General features: G+C 42.4%; 1 protein-coding gene across 2 annotated transcripts in view; it reads left to right on the top strand.

Annotated features, from left to right (window-relative positions):
- The first annotated feature begins 1,993 nt into the window (after positions 1-1,993).
- The window catches only part of GRM2 (glutamate metabotropic receptor 2), a 131,553-nt gene continuing 108,967 nt past the window's right edge, over positions 1,994-24,579 (top strand). Inside the window, exons 1-2 of one of the 2 annotated variants that reach the window (XM_060239986.1) lie at positions 1,994-2,445; positions 2,753-2,822. The gene's annotated coding sequence lies outside the window, so the exon portion shown is untranslated. The remainder of the gene's footprint in view (positions 2,446-2,752; positions 2,823-24,579) is intronic. The other variant, XM_060239985.1, reaches the window with a different exon arrangement.

Below are 24,579 nucleotides of genomic sequence, written 5' to 3'. Positions count from 1 at the left end.
AAATTATTTAATTCTTCTAAAAATCTCTGGTCATCTTGTTTTGTACTAAAAATTCCATATGCCTCAACTTGCAACATCTAATGCTCGAAAAAACATGAACCTCTATGAAGTGGGCAGCCAGAGAACATGCAAAGAGATTAATCCAGTCTTCAAACATCACTAATCTTGTTTTGTTACATTACTATCTAACACTATGAGAGAGAGAGAGAGAGAGAGAGAGAGAGAGAGAGAGAGAGAGAGAGAGAGAGAGAGAGAGAGAGAGAGAGAGAGGATTAAAACTAGTACTATAGTAAAGTGAAGATGCCCAGTATCAGAACTGGACCATGCAACTGCAGAAAGCTCATCAGCCTAACCTAGTCCTGTGGACTCCAGTAGATCCAGGAACTCAAGACTGTCGAACTCCAGCTAGAGTCTTCAAAGGTGAACTTTGTAGCTCTGTGAAAGATGATGGTTTTTCTAATCTTTCCCAAAGAGATTCTTTGGTGGTGGGGAGCATGTAGCAGGATCTGAGGGTTCATGAGAGACCTACACTCCTTTTCTGAGTGGGAATCATAAATAATACTAAAAAATGGATACATTTGGACCATGTCCTGTAATAAGTATTAAGATAAAGGCATTTAAACAAAACAAATCTGGATAAGGAAAGATGCTCTGTTGACTAAGTTGCTTCCCCATAGCACATAATTAGTGGCTGATTAAAGAGGCTGCTAACATAAGGAAGGGGAGAAAACATGTCAGCCCTGAAACACAAACTATCCCTAGATTGGGAACAACTCAAGGGAATAATTTGCCTTTCCACACCATCAAACTGATTTGCCCATTTAGTGAATTAAGTTCACTCTAAACCATAGTCTTATCCACAAGTGGGATATGATTAAGCCTTTAGCAAATTTTTTTTTTGCTCATGAATATATCTGGGACAATTCACAATGTTTTAGCCTGGGATAGGGAGAGAAGCTAGTTATCTTTATATGATTCTTGTCATGCATTATAGCTTCCATGAAACCTTCTTTACCTGAAATCTGAATCCTAGTGCAGATCATTTGGGAATCCAAGCAAGGGAGATCACAAATGCAGAAGTCAATGGGCACAGATTCAGATGATTTTGTCTAGAAGCAATAAATACTTAAAATACCAAACCATTACATGTTCTTACACATCCAAGGGGTGTTTTTTTAAGCTAGAGCTGTTACTCGAGGAGCAAGTGGAACCCTGCATTGACTCATGGTAGCTGCATAAGTGAAGATTTCCAGAAGATTTTGCCTACAACCTGCTTTCTGTTTTATCTTCTTTTATACTACCATTTCCTCTTGTGTCTCCTGTTACCCCCAGTTATCTGCTCTATCACCAGTAAAGCTTCAAAGATATTTAACAAGCTGTAGTTACAAATTTGCCGTTTATGGCTTCAGATTAATAGCCACTGTTTGAGGAATGCGAACAGGAATCCTGAACAAATCCTTAAACACTTGGATTCCCTTAGTCAGACGGAGGAAAATGTACCTTTATACTGATCTCTGCAGTGAGACCCACCTTTGGAATCCAAACAGAGGGGCAGCTTCCTTCCCACAGTTTGCTTCTAAGATTCAAAATAGATCTTGAGGACCTGAATGAAGGAACGGGAGGTGAAGGCGGCTTGCTGTGGCCTTTATATGACTCAGACCTTCCTCCTATCAGATACATCCAAGCGGGCGGCCGTGTTGGTCTGAAGCAGTTGAATAAAGCAGGAGTCAAGTGCACCTTTAAGACCAACCAATTTTTATTTAGAACGTAAGCTTTTGTGTGCTCTTAAGCACACTTCATCAGACGAGGAATCCAGCACAGTGAGTAAAGCCATACATAGCTGAGCAGAGCCATACATAGCTGGTAGGCTCCTCTCAGTTTGGCATCCTGGGGGCAAAGTGTTTTAGCAGAGGGTGTGCCCCTGTAGCTCCCTGCGGGAAATGTTCGATGCCGAATCTCCTAGTCCTGGGAGGGAGCCTGAATTTAACACCACATTGTTGGACAGCTCCCACCGGGAGAATGCTTTGTGCTCCAACCCCCCGCGCGGGGAGTTTGATTTCAGCACCCTGGATTCGGACAGCTCCCCGCTGAGAAAATAAATGCTTGGGAAGCTGCTTGACATCAACGTCTTTGGAGGAGTTTCAAACGTGAATCAAATATGCGAGCATCGCGGCCAGCCAGAGACTCGTTTGTACGCTAAGCAAATCAAGAGCTTTCAGCAGCAGAGCTGTGGGCAGCTACTTATGCAAGAGAAGAGAATTCGGAGGCGCAGCACCTCCACCACTTGACAGAGGCGGCATCTTTACAGCAAGGAGCAGGCATCCAGTCCTCCCGGAACAAGAAAGTCGGAGTATCTTTGGCTAGCTCGCCTGGGAAACCTCAAAAGAAGCCAGGATCGGAGAGAGGCAGTTTCCCATCGCCTAACAGGTGTCTCTGCTTTGCAAGGTAACCTTTGTTATTCAAAGACGTTGCAACTACTGAAATAACGTCGTTACCTTCTATTATGTCATATTCTTACTGTATGTTGTTGCTGTGCACGGCTCGTTTTTTGGGAGAGGGTGCTGTATGCTCTGTAGTGTTATCCCTTGTTCTTATTTCACATGATCAAACTGATATTGTTTGTTTTCCCCTCCTTTCCTCCTCCCTCCCAGTTATTTGACTGTGGTGGGATGAATTAGTCCAACACGTTGCTTGGTTAGAGCTTTTTAATCCTATAGATATCCTTGGCATCTAATCCTGTTCTTTCCAACAGATTTAGAAGCTAATAGAAGATTGCTTTGGAGCTAGGTTGAGCCTCTGCCAGACACCCACTGCCATTTCTGGTAATTAATTGTCTTTTAAAGTTTAATTTGGAAGACATCAATCTATTTCAAAGCTCACTGCAGGAGCTTGAGCCAAAATCTGAGAACCGCCCAGTGAGATCCCACAGGTAGCAAAAATATTAAGTTTTGCAACTGATTATCTAACTAATCATTTTTTAAAAAAATACTCTCAGCAGCAAAGCAGTGGGTGACCTGTTTGATGAGGTTTGCTAGGATTCAAACTATTATCATTTTAGAAGCAAGATTTGTTAAAAGTATAAGCAATTTAAAAGACATTCCAAGATTTGTGTGTGCGTGTGTATCCCGATAAGTGAATTACTAAATAAATGAATACATGGAATACGGAAATTAGGAAATGCCGAGGAAGATACATGATGGGCATGGGGTGTGCTTCTAGTATCCCAAACCCCTAACATCTTACTTAGGGATGCTTTGCTTCTTCACTGGTCTCCCCTATCACTTTTAACCACTCTTAGTTTATGCCTTGTCCAGTATGTACAGGGCCTGCATAGGGAAAAACAAATAGATAACAAGAGTCATGCTAGTTTGTTTTACTTTCTTCCAATTTTTCTACCCATTCTAATCAGTTAGTCAGAAAAGACATTGAGAATTCATAACTTCAAAGTTCAACACTAATATAAAAATAATAAGTCTTTCTTCCTTCCTTCCTTCCTTCCTTCCTTCCTTCCTTCCTTCCTTCCTTCCTTCCTTCCTTCCTTTCTTTCTTTCTTTCTTTCTTTCTTTCTTTCTTTCTTTCTTTCTTTCTTCCTTCCTTCCTTCCTTCCTTCCTTCCTTCCTTCCTTCCTTCCTTCCTTCCAAGAATATATTTTACAATCTAGAGCCACATTCTACTTTGCTAGAATGTTTAATAAACTCCTAGGGGAGAGGATGTGTGGTGGATTGTCTCCGCTCAAAACAAATAGCCAGATGAAACCCATATTTTAATACAAGTTAAACAAATAACATTATTTATCATACACAGAGAAAAAGACCAAGTGTCATTACAAAAAGTTTATTTTATAAAAAAACTTATCTGCTATTCCAAATCCTTTAAAATACAAAAGCCAAAAATTGGGGTGGGGATTAGAAAGTCAAGTCAGGGTGTTCATATTCCCACTGGTGTCTTTCAAATGTTTTATTTGACCAGCTACTCTGAAAAGCAGTCTGAATTAATTTGCGTGAATTTAAAATCACCCTGGACTGCCATCCATCAGGCAACCACTGACAGATCATCTCCCAGTCAGAAAGCTGCCCCTACAGAACATCTCGTTTGGGGTGATGCACCGGAGTGACTGATGGTGTCAATTAAGCAAGAAACCAAAGGAACTTGGACCTTTTGCCCGCAGAATCACCTTGTATATTTTAGAGTGCAGATGACTGTCAAATTCTGAGCCTGGAGCTGTAGATGTATAGTTCTTGAAAGATAGCAAAGCAGAGCAACAGGAGATTCAAACATTGTGGCAGCTTGCATATTGCTTTTGCTTTCACATGTAAATCACACTGTTTGCTGCCTTCAGATTGTTGTGATGCTGATGCCTGTTTAAGCACTGGAAGACTTCAGAAGTCTTTTTGCAAAATGTTGTGGCAAGACTTTTTGACCACAAGTGAACAGAAACAAATGACTACTTCTCCTTTGGAAATAAGAATGCCCATGATAGTATTTTCTTACAGTATTGCCCTGGTCCACAGTTTTATTTTAACCATAAATTTAGGGTAAGAAAACATGTAAACAATTCTTGGAAAGCCAGTGTGGTGGAGCAGCTGGACCCTTAGAATGGAAAGAACAGGGTTCTGAACTTCACTGAGACATGAGTCTCATTTATGAGTGATGCTAAGCAAGTCAACATGTCCCAGCCTGATCTGCCTCAACAGTAATAACATGAGGCAATCTCATTTTTGCTGTCCTAAACACATCAGAAGAAAAGTTAGGAAGAAACAAATAAACTGGTGTCTATTTCTACAAATGTTGCTTTTCATGCATATCAGGGCAGATGTACTGATGACTGTTCCAATCCATATCACTGAAAACAACAAAGTGATAACCATTTATAGCAAGTGAGGGATACTCATTGTAGCCCACTCGGAACTAAGAAATGGTGAAATTGTTACTGTGTGTTAACTCACACAGGTGGAATGCATTATAATTAATGGTTGATAGAAGTTTTGGAGAGGGAGAAAACTAATGTAAAAATACAAATATACAAAATTGTCATCAAGAAGAATACAATTTAGAAATGGATATGCATGGGATTAGAAGTATCTTGTCTGCCTCTCCTCTATCCAGTTAATTAAGACCATGGCACTAATTGAACTGTTCCCTAGTAGGCTGCCTCAGCAGTAGAACCTAAAAAAGCCTCTCCTGTGAATTCTACTGTGATTATGTGCACATTTATTTATTTATTTGGTTTACATCCCACACTGTCCCATGGGCTCGGAGCAGCTTATAGCAGTTGTTCCAAATGTAAATATTTCTATCCCCGAAAGACTCACAAAAATAATATTGAGATAAAAGAGGCCAACAAAAATATAAATGTGGTATTTTAGAGATACAAACCTATTTAGAGTTTAGAAAGAAATTCAAACGTTCATCAAAAAGACTGTCTTCTGCAGGCAGTCCTCTGCTTAACAACTGCTCATAGAAGAGGAGCTGCTAGTGGAAGCAGAGAAATGGAATCACCTGCATCGGAAGTAGAGCTCATTCCTAGATGGAGTGGCTGTGAAATTTTTTGAACTCTAACCAGGAAATAGATGGATCTTCACTCCCAGATCCTGTAATTCTCCTCCTCTCCAGCAACAGCACCTGTGGTCAACCCACCAGAAAAAATGCAGAGTGTACTAGGCTTTCTGTTGAAGTTCTTCAAAACTAGTTGAGTACTCTAACCACTTCACCATGCTGACTTTCTGGATTCTGAATGGCAAGCACAAAAAGCAACTTGTTGTTTTTCATCCACAATATTCTAGAAATAAATGTCCAGGACTATTTTTTCCACCCCACCCCAATTTTTGGGATTTATTAGAATGTGATGTGGTATTTGCCAGGAGTATAAGATTAGGCAAGTTTATCAAAGAGAGGAATATTGACAGTGTCTGTTAGTTAATATGGCTAAGACATATGCACTCTTGCTGAAGGTAGTTCTAAACACAGGAATGCTGGAAACTCCACATGATTGATAGTGAATGGAAGTCTCAGATAGTCTTTGCTTATCTGTTAGACATTTCATTTAAATCATGCCGAATTGGCTTTTATTAAGAATGGAATGCTGGACTTAATACACCATTGATCTGATCCAATTACATCTTTTATATTCTGGAAAATTGCTTCAATAATCCTTCCTTGCCTTACGGAGGGACTGTAAAGCAGAGTGTTAGTAATTTGTTCAGAACCTCTGGGGCACCCGTGAATGAAGTCATCATTATGACAGTTGTCCTTGCAGAAATAGATATTAAAACAGGAAATTAAATTAAATGTGTGTTTGACTAAGGCAAAAGGTTGAATTTTTACCACTGGGTCATGAAGAAAATAAAACAGCCCTCAAAAGGGAATAGCCTTACGAGGCTCTAGTGCTTTCATTCCTACCAAGACAGCATATTGCATTGTTCTTCCATAAGGCAAGTGAGCATTTTGCCAGACTAAAGAGTATGCCAAAAGGATCAGACTTTGGATCCACGTTTATTGCTGAGAGATGCTAAATGAGATTATCTCCTCAGTTTGTTGAAAGCCTCATTGACGTGACTGTTGACCGTCTCAGTCCCTTATGAAAGAAAAGGATATCTTAACAAAGCCCTATTGCTATCACCACTTGTTTGCAGAAGTGACCTTGAAATACTTTGGTTTGTGTGCTAAACACTTGTGGCATACACCTGTAAAACCCTGGTTACAGCCTGATTTATCCTGTCTCTGAGGACCAAGCTATACACTACATGAAAGTGAACTTAATAAACTGGGATAGCTGTTGCTTATAGACAAAATGGGTACAGGAAGGCACAATTAACAATGCAGAAATGGCATGGGGGAGGTACGCTTGCCCCTTCCTCCTTTTGCTACTTTGCTGCTTCAGCCCTCTGCTGCCTGGTAGGACCCAAATGTATATTTATATTTCATCCCTTGAAGACATGTTTTGAGAGCCCTGGAGGCAGGGAGAACAGAAGTGAGTAGGGAAAAGGAGTTGTAGTGGACCAGTTAAGGGTTGGGACTGGGAGGATTAACTACCTTCACTTCTCCCGGCAGATCTCACTCTCTCAGACTACTTTGCCTAGAAGAAGCAGTGATGGGGTTCTATATCAGCTTGGGTAATGAATAGATTGCAATGAATAGATTGCATTAACTCTAGCTCTTGTGTATATTAGTTCTAGCCTGGATATCCATAATGAGGCTAAAGCCCAATTTTGGTTTATGTCTGCAAAGGTGCACTTCATTTGCCTCCCTAGCCTTTTGTTTCTTAATGTACGTGTTAACAAGTTTCTCTCTATTGTCCTGATGCAGCAACGGGGTTTTACATTCTATTGTATCCTGATCATGTTTTCTGCTGGTGGGGAAACTGATTTCTTGGGAGGCTATGTTGTTCGTAGTTTAGAAGATGACTGCTTCTTGCCTCCATTGCTTGACTTAATACAGAACAGAAATGTTAACAAGAGGTGGTGGTGAAAATGCTAAGTGGAAGAAGGTGCATTCTGTATTCAGAATGTCCCAGGTTTGATCCCTGGCATGTGCAGTTAATCAGTATCAGGAGGGTTGGACCGGGAAACAGACAATGCAATGCTAAACAGAGTTGCACCCTTCTAAACCTATGGACTTCAGTGGACTTAGAAAGGTACAACTCTACCATCAAAATATTGGGCCAGTTGTGGACAAATCATCCAGTGCAAGTTGTGTGTGTGTGTCTGTCAAGAGTCATGGAGTAAAAGGACAGGTCCTCTTGTGGATCAAAAACTGGCTGATTAATAGGAAGCAGAGAGTGAGTATAAATGGGCAGTCTTCCAGGTGGAGGACGGTAAGCAGTGGGGTGCCGCAGGGCTTGGTACTGGGTCCCATGCTCTTTAACTGTGTCATAATAGGTGATTTTAACTACCCACAGATTGATTGGGTCAATATGTGTTCTGGTCGAGAGAAAGAGATTGAGTTTCTTGATGCTCTCAATGACTGTGCTGTGGAGCAGATGGTCTCAGAACCTACCAGGGGTGGGGTGATCCTGGATTTGGTCCTAAGTAATGCCCAAGGCTTGGTGAGAGATGTAAAAGTGATCGCACCACTTGGGAGCAGCGACCATAACATTATTGATTTCACCATTTGTATAAATAGGGAGTTGCCCCAAAAGACCGGCACAACCACATTTAACTTTAAAAGGGGTAAATTCTCTGAGATGAGGAGGCATGTGAAGAGGAAACTGAAAGGAATGGTAAATACGGTCAAAACTCTTGAGGAAGCTTGGAGGCTATTTAAAACTACAATCCTAGAAGCTCAGATAAAATATATACCACAAGTTAGGAAAGGCACGAACAGGTATAAGAGAAGGCCTGCATGGTTAACAAACAAAATAATGGAAGCTGTAAAAGATAAGAAGGACTCCTTTAAGCGGTGGAAAACCAGTCCAAGTGAGATTAATAAAAAGGAACACAGGCTGTGGCAAATCAAATGCAAGACTGTGATCAGGCAGGCAAAAAGGGACTATGAAGAGCATATTGCAAAAAACATAAAGACCAACAATAAAAATTTCTTCAAATATATTAGAAGCAGGAAACCAGTGAGGGAGGCAGTGGGGCCCCTGGATGACCAAGGGGTCAAATGATTACTGAAGAAGGATAGGGAAATGGCTTAGAAGCTGAATGCATTTTTTGCCTCCGTCTTCACTGTGGAAGATGAGAAGTGTTTGCCCGCTTCAGAACCACTAATTTTGGAAGGGGTATTGAAAGACCTGAGTCAGATTGAGGTGACAAAAGAGGAGGTCCTACAACTGATAGACGAATTAAAAATTAATAAGTCACCAAGTCCGGATGGCATACATCCAAGAGTTCTGAAAGAACTCAAAGTTGAACTTGTGGATCTTCTGACAAAAATATGTAATCTTTCATTGACATCTGCCTCCATTCCTGAGGACTGGAAGGTAGCAAATGTCACCCCCATCTTTAAAAAGGGTTCCAGAGGAGATCCGGGAAATTACAGGCCAGTCAGTCTGACTTCGATACCAGAAAAGTTGGTAGAAACCATTATCAAGGACAGAATGAGTAGGCACATTGATGAACACGGGTTATTGAGGAAGACTCAGCATGGGTTCTGTAAGGGAAGATCTTGCCTCACTAACCTGTTACATTTCTTTGAGGGGGTGAACAAACATGTGGACAAAGGAGACCCAATAGATGTTGTTTACCTTGACTTCCAGAAAGCTTTTGATAAAGTTCCTCATCAAAGGCTCCTTAGTAAGCTTGAGAGTCATGGAGTAAAAGGACAGGTCCTCTTGTGGATCAAAAACTGGCTGATTAATAGGAAGCAGAGAGTGAGTATAAATGGGCAGTCTTCGGAGTGAAGGACGGTAAGCAGTGGGGTGCTGCAGGGCTCGGTACTGGGTCCCATGCTCTTTAACTTGTTCATAAATGATTTGGAGTTGGGAGTGAGCAGTGAAGTGGCCAAGTTGCAGATGACACTAAATTGTTCAGGGTGGTGAGAACCAGAGAGGATTGTGAGGAACTCCAAAGGGATCTGCTGAGGCTGGGTGAGTGGGCGTCAATGTGGCAGATGAGGTTCAATGTGGCCAAGTGCAAAGTAATGCACATTGGGGCCAAGAATCCCAGCTACAAATACAAGTTGATGGGGTGTGAACTGGCAGAGACTGACCAAGAGAGAGATCTTGGGGTTGTGTTAGATAACTCACTGAAAATGTCAAGACAGTGTGCGATTGCAATAAAGAAGGCCAATGCCATGCTGGGAATTATTAGGAAGGGAATTGATAACAAATCAGCCAGTATCATAATGCCCCTGTATAAATCAATGGTGCGGTCTCATTTGGAGTACTGTGTGCAGTTCTGGTTGCTGCACTCCAAAAAAGATATTATAGCATTGGAGAAAGTCCAGAAAAGGGCAACTAGGATGATTAAAGGGTTGGAACACTTTCCCTATGAAAGAAGGTTGAAACGCTTGGGGCTCTTTAGCTTGGAGAAACGTCGCCTGTGGGGCGACATGATAGAGGTTTACAAGATAATGCATGGGATGGAGAAAGTAGAGAAAGAAGTACTTTTCTCCCTTTCTCACAATACAAGAACTCATGGGCATTCGATGAAATTGCTGAGCAGTCAGGTTAAAACGGATAAAAGGAAGTACTTCTTCACCCAAAGGTTGATTAACATGTGGAATTCACTGCCACAGGAGGTGGTGGTGGCTACAAGCATAGCCAGCTTCAAGAGGGGATTGGATAAAAATATGGAGCAGAGGTCCATCAGTGGCTATTAGCCACAGTGTGTGTGTCCATCCATCTATCTATCTATCTATCTATCTATCTATCTATCTATCTATCTATCTATCTATCTATCTATCTATCTATCTATCTATCTATCTATCTATCTATCTATCTATCTATCTTTTTTTTTTGGCCACTGTGTGACACAGAGTGTTGGACTGGATGGGTCATTGGCTTGATCCAACATGGCTTCTCTTATGTTCTTATGTCTGTTTGTATTCATTCATACCTGGTGGTTCTTTTTATCTTCTGGGTGGATCTAGTGTTTTTGTATTATACCATATTCACACATAGAAAAATGTGTGCAAATATTGCCAACCTGTTGCAGTCCAAGTGATACAAATATACATGGCAAAACATGATGTAAGCCATCTGCTAGGTATAACAAGGTAGAGCTATGTGCCACCTGCCCAGGAAGAGCCAGGTGCTGTGATGGGGCCCTGAATCCTTTCTGAAGGATGGAAATTAAAATCCAATCCAATTCAAAACCCTTAATAAAAACTGGAATTTCAGGTTTGTCCATCAGACTATTGTTTCAAAATTGAATTAATGAAAACAATAAACTAAAAAATAATTACTCTCTGACGCTGGACTGTAACAAGAAATTAAGATTGTCTTTGAAATTGATTTTAATGACACCAGTAACAACAATATCAAGATTTGTGGCCCTATAGATTGACTCAGTGTTTTATACAGTAGTTACTACTCTTGGATTGAGCAAATCAGAGAGTTCAAATTCACTCTCCATCATGGATGAACTTGGTCCACTTGCTGACTCTCTGCCCAGACTGTGCATAAAATAGCTCATAAGCATGTGGTAGTCCACATTTCTGGGGCTACGTGGGCTTAATTGCTCAGCTGTTACACCCCACATGGGCATCCAGTGACATCTCAGGTAGGGCAGGCAAACAGGATAGCCAGGGAAGGAAGGTTCAGTCTTGCTTACCTTCCCCCTCCATGTACAGTCTTTCAAACTGTATTTTACTGGGTGGCAGCTCAGGTTTCTTTGATTTTTCCTTTTTCATCAAATGGTAGCATCAGTTTTATTACCAATTTGAGCACCTCTGGAAAGGGAAATGAGAAGGGTGTGGGTGAGATCTCGGGCTTCAGAAGGACAGGGCATGGAGAAATGGGTCCTGTCAGCAGCAAAGGGGGGCAGCTGCTCTAGTAGAATGTTTTGCTGTGGATCAGTTGTGGATAGTGCTGCTGAGATATGTGTTTGCAATGGAGAGTGGGTTCTATAAACACAATGAAGCAAAGACCCAGTTCTGTTTCTCTGTTCCTGCATTTTGATCGTCAGGTATACTCATGCAGCACAGAGCTCATAAAGCCTCCCTTCAGAGATCATACAATGTGTGATGCTTTGGGCATTTTTCTCCCTTTGAAAATGAGTGTGTGGGGGGAGAGGGTCACATTGGGTGTTGTATTTGAAGAATGAATTGGGGTTCTTAATGTGCGCATCAGCTGCCCTTTCAACGCCTTTTTTTAAAGGGAAGTATTGCACTGTACTGTGTTTCACATCTTTCCTGACACCCTTGAAAGCAGATCTGAGACTCAGGAAGGGGGGGGGGGGTCATCCATGAAACACAGAGCACTGTCCTGATTGTGAATATCAATGCTCATTCCAGTGTCTTAGTACTACAGGGAGATATTGTTTTTCATTTACCTCCTACTATTTTAAACAAGACCCTAAATCTGCCCTTACGCATTCCCTGCTCTGATACCTTGTGGTCATTTTATAATCTGTTAAGAGTAGCCTCAAGGCATAATTCTTCAAGAAAGGGCATGGATGTAAACTGACAGGGTGCAGCAGATGGGCAAAGGAAAGAGATGAATGGTGTGGACTGGGGGACCATGCGAGCTTTGGTTCGGGAGAGGGACAGTTTCTCCCTTTAGAGCTGAAAATTCTATGTAGTGTCAAATCACTGCTGGTCTGAAGTCCCCTCACCTTTATAAGCATCTGTCAATTATTACCTGGTGATGGAGCAATCTGCTCATTGTGCCGTACTTTGGTTTTGCTTCCTTGTTTCTCATTCTCAGTAACACTTGTTATGTTATGGCTATAAAAGGTAACGAAACAAAACATAAACTTCTTTTGATTTCTGAAGTTTGTTCTGGTGACCACCAGACTGTTGTTCATACAATAGAAAAAGATATGTATTAGTGGTTTTGAATGATTTTTAAAATATATATGCATTACATGTTATATAATACTTAAAAGGCAAGAAGTGTATATCAAGGGTGGGTCCACATGAGGGAATGTGGCAGTCATCCTTTGGGCTCAGGGCTGCACAAATGGATACTTGTGAATGGTCAGTGGAGCCTGTCTTGATACTGTCCACTGTACACCATCTCCTTCTGGCTAGAGCAAAATTGAGCAATGAGCTTGGGAAGTATGGAAGAATAAAATATCTCGGGTTAGTTTCAGATTTTCAGGTGCATGATAAAGTGATTAAAAGCTGCATTAACAATTCTTTCTGTTTCTCTCATCAAAAGTCAATTCAATCACTTTAAGAGATGCAAAGCAACACAAGGAGGACATAAACATTGCTTAACTGTATCAGGCCAAGGCTGGTCTAGCATGTTGTTCCTGAAATGGTCAGCTGGGTGCTCTTGGGAGCTCAGCTGCATGGCATGGTGGTTGTGGTGGTAGCTGTCCCTTTGTTTGTTCCCAACACTGAGCATGTGAAAGTTGCTAATGGATGTTAACAGACTTGCTTGTTTCTCTAAAGTCGTCAGTGGTCCTTTCCATAAGTGGTAGCATTTAAATAGATGCGATGAACAGCCTATGCTGGAATCAAAACAGGGACTATGGTGACTGGAAGTCCTAGTAGTCTACAGGGGAGGAAGGATGGTCTATTTTAAAGAATGGTTGCCTTAATTTCTAACTATTAATTATTGCCCCACCCTTCCTTTGGAAGACCCCTGCATGGCATATACAGTCCTGCCTCCCATTTTCTTTTCACAACAGCCCTGTGAGATAAGTTATGCTAAGAGTTAGTGGTAGAACATCTCTGTTCCATTTGCTGTTTTCTGTCTCTTGAGAGCTGCATAGCATATTGGCACTCCATCCTTAATAAGTGACCAGACAAAGTTTCATTTATAATAAAATAAATATGGGGTGTCTCTTTTCCACTGGGTCTGTGCAGGTGGTACAACAGCCCAGAAGAAGGGATACTGCTTCTCTCAAGGCCATTAAGGGATCAGTGCACAGTAGACCTGCTGTAGTTGGAAGACAAACAACCAGGGTTGCAAGCTTTATTTGACTTAGCAGGTACATTAATCAACTAAAGCGTCCATTGATTATTGAGAAGAGGGGATGTTAATCAATGAGGGCAATCTTTAATTGGAGAGTCTGAGAGTGAAGGACACCTTTGTTTATTTTTGAAGCCATTTTTAAATGGGTATATTATTATAGTGGGAATAAAAATATTAAATGTTGGCTCTTCCTCCAAGTAATGTGGCAGCTTTAAAAAAATCTATTGCAAGTTTATCTTCAGTTTCCTCAGAAAGGCAGCTACTTTGAGACATTTGTGATTTGTAAATTTATTAAAGTGTAATAAGGCAGATGTTTACAAGGCAGATGGTTAATCAATTGAGTAAACTATTTAATTGATAGAAGGCCTAGTAAATAGCATGGGGAAAATCCTTCACATATTTAGTTATTGTCCTTATTATGTTGTCTACCATTTATTAATACTTCACATTGTTCCTATGAGGAGACTGAGTACACATGCATAAAAACATTCAGCAATGGAAATGAATCCAACTGTCTTCCTCCATCTGCCTAATCTACCAATTATGGGGATGAGCTGGTCCCCTGCTGCATCCTTCCTGCCTCTTTCCACATATATTTTATAAATATATTGATTGATTTTATTCAAAGCATTTTTATGCCATTTCTCCCAGTGACCTCTCCCCAAGGCTCCATCTCTCTCTCACAGCTCTGAGCATGTGCATTTCCTAAACCTACATGTGTCATGACAAGCTGCCATCCAACTTCAATCAGATATGGAAACGGAGAGTTGCTGTGCTTGTGCCTCTGCCCCTTTATACACAGAGCTTGATGCAAAATTTTCCAGCTGGATCAAGCTCCAGTTCATCATGATGTCTGAACACAGGTGCCACAACAAATTGGAGTTTGTTTCCTTCCTCCCCTCAAGCTGGGATTCTAAACTTCAGTTGAATTGCAATTTAGTATCCCAATTCATTTGGAGTAAACAAGTTCCGATTCACCGAGGTGCCTGAATCAAGACATCACGGTGAGCTGGAGTTTGAACAACCTGGGAAGTGTTTGAGCAAGCACTAGAGTTGGGTCAGGGGAGGGCTGCACGCAAGCATAGCAACAAGCTGGGCTGGTGCCTGATTGGAGTTCAACTGCAGCTTGTTGTGACATTTGAGCATAGCCTAAAAATTCTGTTCAGCTTGAAAACTGACACAATCATTCGCCTACAGATATTGACCCAATAAAAGCTAAGCCTTCACTAAATTTGCAGCTCTTCACAGCAAAGATTTTTTGTGAGAGAATAACACCAATATCTCTGCATTGCCTGCATACAGTTGCAAATGGATACATCACAATATTTAAAAACATAGAGACATTTTTCCCCCTCTGTTAAAGGCCTGCTCTGACCAAGCTAACTCTGGCTAGCCTGATCTTATTGGATCTTGTAAGCTAAATAGGGTCGGCCTTGGTTGGCACTTGGATGGGAGACCACCAAGGAAGTCAAGGGTCACTACACAGAAGCAGGCAATAGCAAACCACCTCTGAACATCTCTTGCCTTGAAAACCCTACAGGGCCACCATAAACTGACTGCAACTTGATGCAACTTACACTACCACCATTAAAGACCTATTGAAAATATAAAGATTAAACCTCATAATTTCTAGGAATTCATCTCATCCCTCCTATCCTCTGTTCTCTGTTACTTAGCATTTCCCTCTGTAGGCTGTTACAATCTGCCCTCAGATCTAGCACCCAGCACACTGAGCAACACCAGCCTCCCCAGCTAGCAGGTGGCCACCCCCACTTGGGTCCTGCCAGAGAACTATCTGGACCTTCTGCTTGGACCACTTTCTGGCAGTTGTCCCACCTTGCTCCTTTGTCCCCAGTGCCACTGGGTGGAACCCACCATTTCTGCACATTGGTCTTTGTATACTTGAGGAAACTTGCATTGATTTATTCTAGCACTGGTCCTTTTTAAAACTACCAGTACAAATATAAGCCTCTGCTTCACAGGTAAGTATCATACTGTGATGAAAGAACATCAGGATTCTTCTCTATATAAAATGAAGCTAAGGAAAACTCCAGTTTATTTCTCAAAACTCATACTTTCAGGCATCTTGAGATTTTTAGAAGCAGCAGCATTGATGCCAACAATGCACATAGCCATCACAATGGGCACAATTGCTTAGCTGGCAAGACCTCCCCCCCCCACCTTTTTTTTTGTACTTCCCAGATAGTTTCCTGAACCCGAGGTTCTGTCCAAATCGCAGAATCCATGATATGGGGTTTCTTTGCCATCTTGTACAAAATGCCTTAAAATATACAACCATGACTTGTCATCCACATTCCATGCTGGTTAAATTAATTATATGTAAATGAAACATGCAAATTATCTGACAGCCTGAAGGCCAGGGTATCTTTCTAAGGAGGTGAGGTCCTTAGCACTGGACAGCATTTGGTTTTTGTAACTTTGCTGACAGTATCTTCACAGGGATTTCGGTAAGCCTTCTGCTGGCCAATCTAGCCACAGAGACTGTAGAATTGATGCCCAGCTTCTCTCTTGCTGCCTTGAGGAGTTTGAGATATCCCTCTAGGTTCCACTTTTTCAGCCAGAATAATAATCCTCATCACTCGACTACCCCTCAGTGTTATGTGAGCCTTGCTTTGACTCTGAGAAGTGTAGGCAAAGATGTACTCTTGGCAGGCTGGCTGACTAAATTCTCTGAGATGTCAACAGGAGATGCAGCTCTCTCCATATGGGCAACATGCAGTCTTTGTCACCTGCTATTTAAGTCTATTTCCAATGCTGCAACTGATGGTTGGCTGCAGGAGCAGAAGCTACTGCTGTGAGCCTAATCAGGGACTGGTAGAAGCCAGGACTCCCTGCAAGGAGCACAGAAGTAATCTCCACACTCAATTATTATGTCTATTGGCTCCAGTTAATTCCGCATAGGCCTGAACTTGCAGGGTTTCAAGCCACTTTGCATGTCTCTCTCCCTTCAGCCTCTGCAGTTGCTGTTGTCTTGGCTATTAGAGCTCATCAGATCCTGTCTCTGGTTCCTTAAGCAGCTCTGCTCACCCATCTTTATGAAATGCAATAGTTTAACAGTTCTGGATGGATAGCTAGGACATGCCTGATTGCACCATCGTCCCATTAACAAGGGAAAGGTCAGGGGGTGTTCAACAAATATTTAATTCAAGGAAGCTGCCGCTGTCCTATTTATATCTCATTCAGCCTTCTCATCCATGACAGCCCTGGGATAGCCTACTCTAGATACCACTTCTTCATGGGAAAAGCAGGTATTGAATGCTGTGACAAGGGCAATTATTGCAACGGGCTAAAAGCTCTTGGCTGGAAAAGGGCCCTTCATCAAACAACCCTTCTTAAAAGATGTTGGTATTTTTAAAATGGTGTATGCGCGCTTGTGTGTGTGTACAGATGGAAGGAAGGATGGAGATAGTGAATGTTAAATCCATTTCTTCATGCTTGTGAAAAGCTCACTCTCTCTACCCTATTTTTATCTAGTCCTTAACACACATGGTTCTCCTGCCCCTCATTTTATCATATCTGGCCCTTCTATATGTACTTATCCACTCAGGTCTGCCTAATATTCCCTTTGGTCCATTCTCTCTGTACATTTATCTGCTGTGAGAAACTAGGTCCCTGGAATGTCCTAACAAAGGATGAGCCTGGAGGTCCCTTCCACCTCTATGATTCTATGCAGAGCTCCCTCTTTGGATGTTAGATTATCTTTTAAAAGACCACCTGGTTACAGGCAGCATTTTGCTGATGTCTTGTGGGTGATGATGAGCTACACTTCCCATTTATTTAAGCAACCTTTGATGGTTTCTCTTTAATGAGCAATTCTAAGCAGGTCTACCCAGAGGCAAGTTTCATGTTGTTCAATGAGGCTTACTCCCAGGAAAGTGTCTTTATGCCTGCAGCCTTAGTTATTGTTTTTATATTTTGCATATTGTTGGAAACCTCCTCAACCATTTGGAAAAATTAAGTAGATTTTTTTTAAAGAAAAAATAATTCTCACAATAAGCTTAAAAGATTCCTCCTCACTTACAACACCTGACCTCCCTTTGCAGCGGTGAGATGGGTGGTGGCAGTGGTAGTACCTTGCCTGTAGAATGGCCTTCCCCTTGAGGGTCACTCACCTGGTACCCACCCCACTCTCTTGGCGGCATCAAGCAGAAACATTTCTTTTTACCCAGGCTTTTAATTAAGGGGCCAATCTTTTAAATTGTTTTCACAGTCTGCTTCTAGCCTGAAAATTGTTTTAGGAGACTGATTTTAAGCTGCTAAATGATTTGTGTTGTTTTTATGCCGTGACTGAGTTTTTAGTAGTTCACCATTTCTAATAGTTGTATGCTGTTTCATGATTTTACCATGTTTTACTTAGGAAGCTACCTTGAGCAGGTTCTGTAGAAAGGCAGCATATCAGTTTTCTGTATGAATGAGTGAGGTAGGTTAGTCTGAAAGAAAGAGAAAGCAGTGAGCTTTCATGGGAATTCGAACCCAAGCATTCCAGGTCCTAATTTTTCTACCCTCTATACCAGGGGTCCTCAACCTTTTTAAATAGGGGGCCAGTTCACTGTCCCTCAGACTGTTGGAGGGCCGGACTGCCATTACTGTACAAGGCCGCGGGCCGTCAGTTCTCCATCTTCTGCATCTCTCTCCCTTCCCCACACCACACACCCCGGCCTGGGAACTCACCTCACCTCGGTATCACCTCACACTCTGTCTCCGCCGCCTCAGCCCAGTGCCGGAAGTGTGCGTTGCTAACGCAAGTTTAGGTCGAACGTCACTTCCGGTCTGATTTTGCCATAACCCGGCGGGCCGCATAAACGTCCTCAGCGGGCCGCATCTGGCCCGCGGGCCGTAGGTTGAGGACCCCTGCTCTATACAACACTGGGTTCTCCTTGAGCAGAAAAGACACAATCTGCACTCATCTGTTAATATCTTGCTTACAGTTCTATTTCTCTTCCACACCATCTGCATTAGTTTATTTATTTGATACATTTTTAGCCAGCCTTTCCTCCCCCTTCCTCCTCCGTTTCATCCTCACAAAGACCCTTTGAGGTAGTTTAGGCTGAGAGAGAGTGACAGTCCCAAGATTACCCAGTGAGCATCAGAGCATTGTCGAGCTTTGAAACTGATTCTCCCAGATTCTCCACCAGCCACAACACCAAGCTGGCTCAAAGAGCTCCCATTTTCCCTCAGAGAGAAAGCAGAAATATACAGGAAGTGTTTTCTTCCTGTGTTCCTGCGCTGGGAAGGGCAGAGGCTGACCTGGAAAGAAGGCTGTTCTCAAAGTGGGCCACAGAAAAGAGGAGAAAACTCTTCTGACTTTGTCCAAGGACATTTACCTCTTCAGAGACAGATAAGGCATTGGTAGACTACTCTTAGCAAAAGCTCTGTCTGTTCCCAGCCTTCTTGGTGGTTACATCCGGCAAAGTGGGGTTTGGCTCATGAAAACATGCACCGCAATAAAGTTTAAGGTGTCACAAGGTTCTTTGTCATTTTAATGATAAAATGAACAGTGCCAGAATATGTCTTTGAAAGCTTGTAAAGCTGAATCCCAGTGAGGCCTTAGTGTCCTATTTTGTGTTAGGTGGCAGGCTGTGATCTTTGGTGTCTCACATGACAAGGCAGAATAATCAGCAAAATCAGAAAGGCAAACAGGTTTACTTACCAGAAGCACTAGTGTGTGAAGCTCTCAGAGTAACAGTACCTGTCACATTCTGGCTTCTGTGGCCATCAGTGCATATCAGGGGTGATCTCCTGATTCCTTCTTTGCTGACATTGTAGTGTCTGTCTATGAGGAACGTGGGCATACAATAAGGATGGTTGACATCAACATTCCCTAAAAATCTAAGTTTTGTGGAAGCAATTGGTAGTAGATGGACATCTCCAAAACCCAAATGTAATTTCTCTTTGCTGTCTTCATTTCACAGTTGAACACCACAGGCTCTGAGGAGTATACAGGCCAGTTATGTCAAAGTAATTAGATTTTAGGCAGCTCAGGCTGCAATACTAAGCAGACTCAGTATCCCATTGGACTCAGCACAGCTTACTTCTGAGTAAACATGTTTAAGGTTAAGCCAGATATTCTCCCAGGCTTTTAGTGGTTCATTCTGATGTGTGACTGGTTCTCGCCCACATTTTAATATCGATCTTACTACTGCTGAATGGATTTCATGATTTTTCTGCAGCAAAATTATTTGATTGTGTTATTGTTCCTACATAGTTGGTTTTATTGCTACTAAATGGATTTACTCTGTGTTGAGCAGAATGGTTTAAAAAGTTTTCAGACTGCTGCCATTTCTTATTTATCATGAGGGCTTTATGGGTCTTTTTATTTGTAATTTGTTTTGTGTAGTTTTCAGTTTTATTTTTTTGTTTACCACCTCAGGAACCTTATAAGGCAATATAAACAAATTAAATAAATATTGCTCCTCTCTTTAATGTGAAATGAGTTGCATAATTTTTGAACATTTTATTCTCACAACTCTCTTGTAAAGCGGCCACTGTTGTATCTGTACACAGTGGAACTGAAACAGAAACAACGACTAGCCCAGGGCCTGCCAGTGTGAAAATGAGCATGGGTCTACCATCCTCCACCCGCTGCACCTCATTGTTGGAACCAATGAAGGGAAATCAAATTAGGGAACTGGGCTCCCAAACCTCAATGGGCACCACTAGTGCCAGCACTGAGGGTTAGAAGCCTTGGGGTGATATTGGATGCCTCGCTTTCTGTGGAGGCCCCAGATCACAGCAGTTGTCAGATCTGCTTTCTACCACCTTTGACAGGTCAGGCAACTGATTCCTTTCCTCTTCACTCAGGATCTCACCACAGTGACCCATGCAATGGTCACCTCCAGGTAAGATTACTGCAATTTGTTCTATGTGGGCTCGCCCTTGAATTTGATCTGGAAACACATTTCTAGTTGTAACTATTTTCGCTTCCCATCCAATTGTGATTACATCCTCAGAGATTATACGCTCACTGAAGAGAACTCTGTCAAATAAAATAACACCCATTTCATAGGCAATATATATTTTTTGCTTGAAGGCATATATGGGCTTAAAAGTCAGTTTTTCTTCCAGTGATCCTCAAGTGCATGTGTGTGTGTGCACGTGCACATTGGGAGGGGACCTGCTTTAAGCAACACTGGAGCATTGGAAGGGTGCTAAATTTTCACCCTCCTTCTTACACTGTTGAGCCTGAGTATTTTTCTCCTGGTCCAGTTGACTTCCATGATCAAAGCTTGGCTGGGGAAAATAAATCGTTCAAATACCAGTGTAAGATGTGAGAGAGAACAGGACTGATCTCCCCAGCTCACAGCCACATGCTCCACTTTGTAAAAACTAAATATAGACTTCCCTCATCTCCACTTTGTTTGCTCCAGCCTCCATTCTTCTATGAATATGCAGTTGCCCATCTTTCCCCCTCTAGTAGGGTTAACAGTGGAAGGTGTGGATAGCTCATATTAGGGGACTGGTATTGCTGTTTTTAGTGCATGTAAAATGTTTACCCCATCCCTGTGGGCAAGGGGAATGTAGCCTCTGCCTGCCTCCCTCCCTGTCTGCAACTACTGACTTCAGAGAGTACTAGCAAACTATGTGCCCTATGCAGGGGTGCAACAGGTGAGGCGGGAAGAGAATGGAATGGCAAGCTAGCAGGATCCCATTCAGAAATGGTACAATGACTGGCAAAAACATTGTACCCAGAAATGCTTGAGAGGACCATCTGCTAACTTTTCTGGTTGGAAAATGCCCTTGTGCTAATTAGACTGTGACATGAGTAATGCTCTACCCTTGCAGTCCCTTTCACATCCACCTCAAGTGACTGTGAAAATCAGCAAGCTCAGGCACCAGGAATCGCAACACTTTCCCACTGATTTCCAGAGACTATCAGTTTTTTAAGTGATTGGATAAATATATTGAAGAAAAATGGGGTTTGATTCAGATTTTTTTCCAATTAATCCCCGAGCTTCCATTAAAGTCTCTTGGTTTATCTACTGAGTGATTTGCTCATTGCCTCTGAGTTCATTTACAGTCCCTGTGGAAGTAAAAGCAAGGCCTTCCAACTCCCTAAAATTTTTAAAAATGAACCAAAACGGATTCCTCATCCCTCCATTTCATGCTGTAGCAGAAAGGTGTTTTGCTAATCATTTCTCAGTCCCCACAGTCTTCTTCAAAAGCTGGAGTTACTTTTCACAGCTTATATTCATTTCCAAGGAAGCCTCACATGCATAGATCTCAGATTAAGGTTCTGTAACTGGAAAAAAACAGGAGATACACACAAAACAATTCTCCCTCACACAGCCAGGAATTCACTCCATGCTTTCTTTTTTTAGTCATGATACAGTAATGGTAAACTGTAGTATTTTGTATGCTTCCTTCCCACCCAGTCTATACTTTCAAACAAAATCAGCTCTTGTATTGCACTGTGAGCCTCGCTAGATAGAAATTAAGGCAATTGTTTCTCCTACTCATAGTTACAAGGGGTAATCCAATAGCCAGTGGGGTCACTGTGATCAGATAACATGCTGGAGTGTGGGATAATCACTGGGATTTTAACACCCTTGAAATGCATCTCCAGTATCCTTGCAATCATAAATCATAACCAAACTAAACAATGCAACTGCAGGCCTTCTAAGAAGCTCTTTTCTCTGGTCCTCCTCAACCTCTGTGAGGACTAGGGACTTCACTGTACTCGCCAGACATATCCTGTCTTCGCCAGACATTTGCCCATGTTGCTAAATGGTTGCTTTGACTGTCCAGGTCACAAAAATCTGTCTTGTCATCACTCAGTCTAAAGAGCAGTTGATGACTCAGATGTAAAAATGGATCACAGCCAAGGTCACCTTCACGTCCTACTTCTGGAAATAGCTGGCTGGCCGCTGTTGGAAACAGGCTGCTGGGACTAGACAGCTCCTTAGTCTGATCCAATTTGCATTTTAAGTTCACGGTGTGCTGCTGCAAGTGTGATTTCACTTCTGCTGTGCAGATAAAAGAGCTTAAGAGGGGACTGAGAAGGAAGAGGAATTGAAATAAACTGCCAGATAGAGGCAATGTAATATTATTTTACAGCATTCTGTGCAAGAGTGTGAAATGATGTCCTCGATTGTATCTCTTTGCCTTCCCTTTTTTTCTGGGCTCTGTCAGGATGCTGCCTGCCCAGGCTTTTGTCTATAAGTTAAAGTACAGCCGTTGTAGTCTTGGGAGTGAATCATGAAACTTGGAGAATGGTTTTCTTAGCTGGCCACTATATAAAATTCAGAATGTTTCATATGTGACCTACTGAGACCAAAAGGCAAATTAGCAGGTTCAGAAAAATAAGACTGAGGTTGCTCTTGAAGTTCAGCAAGTCAACAGGTTAAGTGCCTTTGTGAACTTCTGTGTTGCGTCTAGGGTTACCAGCACTGGGTTAGGAAATACCTGGAGATTTGGGAGGTGTAGCCTGTGATGGGTGGGGGTTGGAGACGGGAAGGACCTCAACCAAATGCAATACCATTGAGTTCATTCTCCAAAGCAGCCATTTTCTCCAGGGGAACTGATCTCTATTGTCTGGAGACCAGTTGTAATAGCAGGAGATCTCCAGGCCCAACTTGGAGGCTGGCAACCCTAATAGAATCACATCCCCACTGAACTCCTTCTCACCCCCAAAGTCCACCCTCATAAGGCACCACCCCCAAATCTCCAGGAAATTCCCAAGCCAAAGTTGGCAGTCCTAAAGTTCCACGCTAGTTTATAGAAACAATGGAAGAGTCAGGAAAAGGTACTTGCTCCTCTTTATTTATTTTATTTGGTTTTTATCCTGTCCTCTCCTGCAGGCAGGGCTCAGGGCGGCTTACAACATATGTAAAAATGGCAATTTAAAAAATTACAAAATTACAAAATAAATATAAGTTCAATATAACAATGTGAAGTGCAAGATGGCTCCAATGTGGTTAGATTGCTCATCAATTCCCATTGTATATGTGCTCAGGTGGTTTGATAGTTCAACGGGTGGCAAAACTCCCATCAGTAATAACATAAAAGCAATGCCTCCAAATAGCCCTGGCAGATGGAACAGGTGGGTGGAGCGGGGGGAGGGGTTAATTTGGTATCTGCCACCTCAACCAAAGGCCCAGCAGAACATCTCCATTTCACAGGCCCTGGGGAACTGTAACAAGTTCTGCAGGGCCCTGATTTCACTTGGGAGAGTGTTCTACCAGGCTAAGCAGATATCTCTGGGAGGGACAAAGAGCCTTGTGTTCTTTAGATCAACATCCACCATGGATCACTGGTAGATGTTGATCTAAAGAACACAAGGCTCTTTGGGGGCATAGTGGGAGAGATAGTCCTGCAGATATGCTGGTCCAAGACACACAGGGCTTTAAAGGCTAATACCATAACCTTGCACTTGATCCGAAAGCCAGTTCAGTGGTGGAGCACTGGTTTTATATGTGCTTGCATAGATGTCCCAGTGAGGACACATGCAGCTGCATTTTGAACCAGCTGAAGTTTCCAGATCAGTCTCAACGGTAGCCCTGCATAGAGCTAGTTACAGTAATCCAGTCTGGAGGTGACCATTGCATGGAGCACTATGGCTAAATTGTTCAGGGAGAGAGAGGAACCAGTTGCCTGACCAGCCATGGATGATAAAAGGCTGATCTGGCAACATTTTTGATCTGGGCCTCCATTGAGAGTGAGACAACCAGGTTCACACCAAAATTCCTTACCATTGACGTTGGCATTAACGTCCTATCAAGGGTAGAGAACTGGATTCCTGATTCCATCTCCCCATGGCTCAGGCACAGGACCTCCACCGTAGATGGATTTAATTTCAGTTGACTCTGCTTCAGTCAGTCAGCCATGGCCTCCAATGCCCTGGCCAGGACCACTGGGGCAGTGTCCAGGTGGCCATCCATCGGCAGATATAGTTCAGTGTCACCAGCATACTGGTGACAGCCCAGTCCAAACCCCTGGACCAGATGGGCAAACCACCCCATCACAAAAAGTCTGCCAAGAAAACATCATGATGTGACATTACCCCATGGATCAGTAATGACTCGGTGCTTGCA

Source organism: Heteronotia binoei, chromosome 5 (genome assembly GCF_032191835.1).
Source record: "Heteronotia binoei isolate CCM8104 ecotype False Entrance Well chromosome 5, APGP_CSIRO_Hbin_v1, whole genome shotgun sequence".
In the NCBI taxonomy this organism is placed as follows: Eukaryota; Metazoa; Chordata; class Lepidosauria; order Squamata; family Gekkonidae; genus Heteronotia; species Heteronotia binoei.
Note: the sequence above shows the minus strand (reverse complement) of the source record. Positions and strands in the feature narration are given on the sequence as shown.